The 6,270-nt window shown below is 43.6% G+C and overlaps 1 pseudogene; it reads left to right on the top strand.

Moving 5' to 3' along the window:
- Positions 1–302: 302 nt before the first annotated feature.
- LOC100985671 (calponin-2-like) lies at positions 303–3,267 on the top strand (annotated as a pseudogene).
- The last annotated feature ends 3,003 nt before the right edge of the window (positions 3,268–6,270 follow it).

Below are 6,270 nucleotides of genomic sequence, written 5' to 3'. Positions count from 1 at the left end.
CCCCACTAAAACCCAGCGTAATACTGGAAGTTCTAGCCATTGCAATTAGGCAAGGGAAAAGGGCATTCAAATTGGAAAAGAAGTAAAATCATCTCTGATTACAGATGGCATCATCTCACATGTAGAAAACCTAATGGTTTCACATACAAAAAGTACCCCTTAGAATTAATCAATTTGGCAAAGTTGTAGGACACAAAAACAACATGTAAAATCAGTTGCCTTCTATATCCTAAAAATGAATAATCAGAAAAGGAAATTAATGATATAATTCCACCTAAAATAGCACCAAAAATACTTAAGAATAAACATACCCAAAGAGGAAAAGGCCTTCTGATACAGTTTGGATAGTCGTCCCTGCCAAATCTCATGTTGAAATGTAATCCCCAGTGCTGGCGGTGGGGCCTGGTGGGAGGTGATTGGATCATGGGGGTGCATTTCTCATGAATGATTTAGCACCATCCCCTTGGTGCTGTCCTCGTGATAGTAGATGATCGTTTGTGAGATCTGGTTGTTTAAGAACTGCGTGGCACCCTCCCGCACTCTCTCTCTTGCTCCTGCTCTCGCCATGTGACGTGCTTGCTCCCGCTTGGCCTTCTACCATGAGTAGAAGCTCATGAGGCCTCCCCAGAAGCTGGGCAGATGCCAGAGCCATGCTTATACAGCCTACAGAACCATGAACCAATTAAATCTTTTTTGTTTATAAATTACCCAATCTCAAGTATTCCTTTATAGCAGTGCAAGAATGGCCTAATACACCTTGTATACTGAAAACTACAAGATATTGTGAAAGAAACTAAAGAGGACACATGTAAATGTGTTCATGGATTAGAATACTTAATATCATTAAGATATTAATACTTTCCTCAGTGACCTACAGTTTCAGTGTATTTCTATCAAAATTCCATTTTTTTTTTTTTTTTTTTTTGCTGAAATAGAAAAATCCATCCTGAAATGTATATGGAATCTCAAGAGACCCGAAATAGCCAAAACAATCTTGAAAATGAAGAATTAAAGATGGAGGTCTCACACTTGTGGGTTTCAAACATCTTACAAGCTAGGGTAATCAGAACAGTATGGTGCTGGTATAAAGACAGATACACAGCCCGTCCGGTCCCGTCCCGTCCTGCCGCCGCGCCTGCCAGCCATGAGCTCCACGCAGTTAAACAAAGGCCCCTCTGTGGACTCTTGGCTGAGGTTAAGAACCGGCTCCTGTCCAAATATGACCTCCAGAAGGAGGCAGAGCTCCACAGCTGGAGGGAGGGACTCACTGGCCTCTCCATCGTCCCGACTTCCATTAGGGCCTGAGGGATTGGATTATCTTACGCACACTCAGGAACAAGCTGCAGCCGGGCTCAGACCCCAAGATCAACCGCTCCGTGCAGAACTGGCACCAGCTAGAAAACCTACGGCATGAACCCCGTGGACCTGTTTGAGGCCAACGACCTGTCTGAGAGTGGGAACACGATGCAGGTGCAGGTGTCTCTTCTCGCCCTGGCAGGGAAGGCCAAGACTAAGGGGCCGCAGAGCGGGGCGGACATCGGTGACACGCACTCGGAGAAGCAGGAGTGGGACTTTGAGGACGCCACCGTGAATGCCCGCCAGTGCGTCATCGGGCTGCAGATGGGCACCCACAAATGCACCAGCCAGTCCCGCATGACCGCGTACAGCACGAGGAGGCATCTCTATGACCCCAAGAACCACGTACTGCCCCCCATGGACCACTCGACCATCAGCCTCCAGATGGGTGCAAACAAGTGCGCCAGCCAGGTGGGCACGACGGCTCCCGGGACCCGGCGGTACATCTATGACACCGAGCTGGGAACCGACAAGTGTAACAACTCTTTCATGTCCCTGCAGATGGGCTACACGCAGGGCTCCAACCAGAGCGGCCAGGTCTTTGGCCTGGGCCGGCAGATATACGACCCCAAGTACTGCCCGCAAGGCCCAGTGGCCGATGGGGCTCCCTCGGGTGCAGGCGACCGTCCTGGCCCTGGAGAGGCCCCTGAATATTCCCCTTACTACGAGGAGGAGACTGGCTACTGAGGCTCCCAGCACGTTCTCTTCCCCACATCGTCTCCCCGTCTGGGTTTTTGGGGTTTTCTGTGTTTTCATCTTTTTTTTTTTTTTCCCTGTTCAATGCTGCCAGTCAACGAAGGGTCTGTGAGTGGCGGCTTGGGATCAGGCGGCAGGGCTTTTCTCCCTCTTGCCTTGGTTCCTTGGCAGGACTGAGCCACCGGGCTGTGGGGGAAGAGGTCAAGGCCCTATCCCAAAGCGTGTAGGGTGAGGGTCCCTGCTGGCACGTTCAGGCTGTGGGCAGAACTGTGCTGGGGAGAAGAGACCTGGGCGTGGAGGGAACCGGTCCCCGAAGGTTTCCAGTTTCCTCGCCTCTTTCCCCTTTTGTCAGCCGATCAGTTTGTGGTTTCTGTACCCGCAAAAGTTTCAGGAAGTATTTACAAAACAACAACAACAACTATATATATATATGTATTTTTCCAGAGGAATGGGGGGGTGGGGACAGTGGAGAGGTGCTGGAAAATGAGTCCCTTGGGAGAGGGGGCCCGGCCACAATGCTGAATAGCTCAGGCTCCTGAGTGGCTGGATTTCCCTAGGACCCTCAGACCAACAGACCTCAGACCCTCAGACCCGTCTCAGGGCCTGGTGGGGAAACTGAGGCCCGTACAAGGAAGTGGAATTCTGAGTTGTTGGGGCCAAGCCTGACCCCCATCCATGCTAATCTCCCCGCCCCCGCCCCTCCCCCGCCACTGTGGCCTCAGTAGGTTTTTGTTGCTGTTGTTGCCCAGGCTGGAGTGCAGTCGGGTGATCTCGGCTCACTGCACCTCCATCTCCTGGGCTCAAGGGATTCTTCTACTTCAGTCTCCTGAGTAGAGTAGCTGGGACTGCAGGTGCTCCACCGCGCCTGGCTAATTTTTGTATTTTTAGTAGAGATGGGGTTTCACCATGTTGGCCAGGCTGGTCTCGAACTCCTGACCTCAGGTGATCTGCCTGCTTCGGCCTCCCAAAGTACTGGGATTACAGGCGTGAGCCACCGCGCGTGGCTCCTCAGTAGGTTTTAAGGGGCCCCAGCCGTTCTTTTCCCCTTCCAGGCCTGACCAGCTATACTGCTCTGTCTCCGTGCCCCCCCCACACTCCACCAAATACTACACAGGAACCCCCCCCCCCCAAGGGTCCCTGCACCATGAGATAATGAGAAATAAGGACTGTGGACCAAAAGCAATAAAACCTGTTTGTAAGAAAAAAAAAAAAAAAAGACAGACATATAGACCAATGGAAAAGCATAGACAGCCCAGGAACCCAGGAATAATCCCTGAAATATGTGGTCAAATACATTTTGACAGTGGTTCCAAGAGTATTCAATGGGGGAAAAACAACCTTTTAAAAAAATGGTGTTGGAAAAACTGGATATTTATACGCAAAGAAATAAAGTTGACCCTTAACTTAAACCAAAATAAAAAATCAACTCAAAATGGCTCAAAGACCTAACTGTAGGCGCTAAAACTATAAAACTCTTAGAAGAAAGCACAGGGGAAAGGTGCATGGCATTGAAATTGTCAATGATGTTTTTTGGTGTGTGTGGGGGAGGGTAAAACCCCAAAAGCACAGGCTACAAGAAAAAACAGAGAAATTGGATTACATCAAAATTCAAAACTTCTGTGCGTCGAAGAACACTGTCAGTAGGTGGAAAAAGGGATCCACGGGATGGGAGAAGAGATTTACAAATCATATATCTGATTAGAGGTTCGTGCCCAGAATATATAGAAAACTCTTACAACCCAGCGACAACAACAACAAACCCAAATGACTTAGTTAAAACATGTACAAAGAACTTAATAGATGGTTCTTTCAAGGAGATACACAAATGGATAATAAGCACATGGAAAAAGCACAACATCACTAGTCATTAGTGAAAAGCATATCAAAACCACAATGAAATACTACCTTATACCCATTAGAATGGCTACTATATACATATTCAGAACAACAGAAAACAATAAATGTTAGTGAGAATGTGGAGAAACTGGAACCCTTGCACACTGTTAGTAGAAATGTAAAATGGTGCAGCTGCTGTGGAAAACAGTACGGTGGCTCCTCAAACAGTGAAAAATGAGTCTGGATGCAGTGGCTCATGCCTGTAATCCAAGCACTTTGGGAGGCCAAGGCAGGAGGGTCACTTGAGGCCAGGAGTTCAAGACCAGCTTGGGAGACATAGCAAGATCCTGTCTCTACAAAATAATAATAATAAAAAAACCCAGCTGGGCATGGTGGTGCATGCCTGTGGTCCCAGCTACTCAGGAGGCTGAGGTGGGAGGATCACTTGAGCCCAGGAGGTTGAGGCTGCAGTGAGCTATGATCATGCCACTGCATTCTAGCCTGGGCAACTGAGTGAGACCCTGTCGCTGAACAATTTTTTTAAAAAAATGAAATTATCATATGATTCAGAAATTCCACGTCTGGTTTTGTACCCGAAAGAACTGGAAGCAGGATCTTGAGGAGCTACACGTACAACTATGTTCACAGCAGCATTATCCGCAAAGTCAGAAGGTGAAAGCGACCCACATGTTCATCAATGGATAAATGGATTTTAAACATGTGGTGTACACAATGGAATATAATTCAGCCCTAAAAATGAAAGGAAATTCTAAAATATGCTACCACATGGATGAACTTTGAAGACATTATGCTAAGTAAAATAAGTCAGCCACAAAAAAACAAATACTGCATGATTCTACTTACGTAGGCTACCTAGAATAGTTAACCTCATAATGAAAGAATGTAAAATCGTGGTTGCTAGGGGCCGAGGGTAGGGAGAATGGGGAGTTATTGTTTAATGGTAGAATTTTACTTTTGTGAAATGAAAAGAGTCCTGGAAACGGATGATGGCAGTTGTTGCACACCAATGTGAATGTCCTTCATAAGGCTGAGCTGTACATCCAGAGATGGTTAATATGGGGAATTGTATGTTACTTTATTTTACCAGAGTTAAAAATAATAAAAAGAAGTCTATATAAATATATATTCACTTCTCTTAACTTCTTTTATAAGATTACATAAAGCAGTTATTATAACATTGTATTATTGGATTTACAACATAATATAGCTTTAATACATATGATAATTGTACAAAGGAAGCTGAGGGGATGAAGGTGTACTGGAACAGGGTTTCCATAATTTACCAGAATTAAGTTATTTTGATGTAGACTGTAATTACTTTGATGTAGTCTGTAATTAATTAAGATGTATATTGTAATCCCTTAGCCTGACACTACCAAAAGTACAAATACACAGTTTAAAAAATCAAGAGGAATTAAATATTACACTAAAAGTATCTGTTTGATACAAAAGAATATAATAAATAAAGAACAAGGAAAAAAACTCATGAGACATATAGAAAACACATAGTAAAACAGCAAATGTAAATTTAACCATGTCAATAATAACATATGTGAATGGACTCAATAATCAAAAGGTGGAGATTGTTAGACTGGATGAAAAAAGAAGATCCTACTCTATGCTGTCTATAAGAGGCATATTTTAGCTTCAAAGACATAAGAATTTAAAAATAAAACGGGGAAAATATATGCCATACAAACAATAACCGTAAGAGAGCTGGAGTGGCTATATTAATAGCAGAATATATTGTAAGACAAAAATATTCCTAGAGACAAAGTGATATTTCACAATGACAAAAGGAAAATATAACAATTGTAAATGTCTATGCCTGAAACAAGAGAGCCATCAAATATTTGAAGCAATAACTGACTGAATTGGAAGGAAAAATAAACCATTCAGCAAGTTAGAGATCTAAAAACTTGACTTTCAATAACTGAAAGAAAAAGTAGAGAGAAAATCGTTAAATGAATGGAAGACTTGAACAACAGTATTGACCAGCTTCATCTGACAGCAAGAGAACACTTGAATCAACCAATGACAGCAGAATATATATTCTTGTAAGTATACTTGAAATCTTCTCTAAGACAGTTCATGTACTATACTATCAAATCTCAACAAATTGAAAAGAAATGAAATAAAAAAGTATATTCTCTGAACACAAAAGGATTAAACTAGACATCAACAGTGGGGAGAAATCTGGGAAATCTTCAAATATTTGTAAGTTAAACAACATTCAGGGATCCCTCCTTATCCTTGCTTTCACTTTCTGTGGTTTGACAGACAACTCAAATAGATCATACGCCTAAGTGTATGAACTATTATAAAATGATAAAACTTTTAGAAGAAAACAAAATATTCTTC

This window comes from Pan paniscus, chromosome 9 (genome assembly GCF_029289425.2).
Source record: "Pan paniscus chromosome 9, NHGRI_mPanPan1-v2.0_pri, whole genome shotgun sequence".
Lineage (NCBI taxonomy): Eukaryota > Metazoa > Chordata > Mammalia > Primates > Hominidae > Pan > Pan paniscus.
This window is presented reverse-complemented; position numbering and strand designations above follow the sequence as displayed.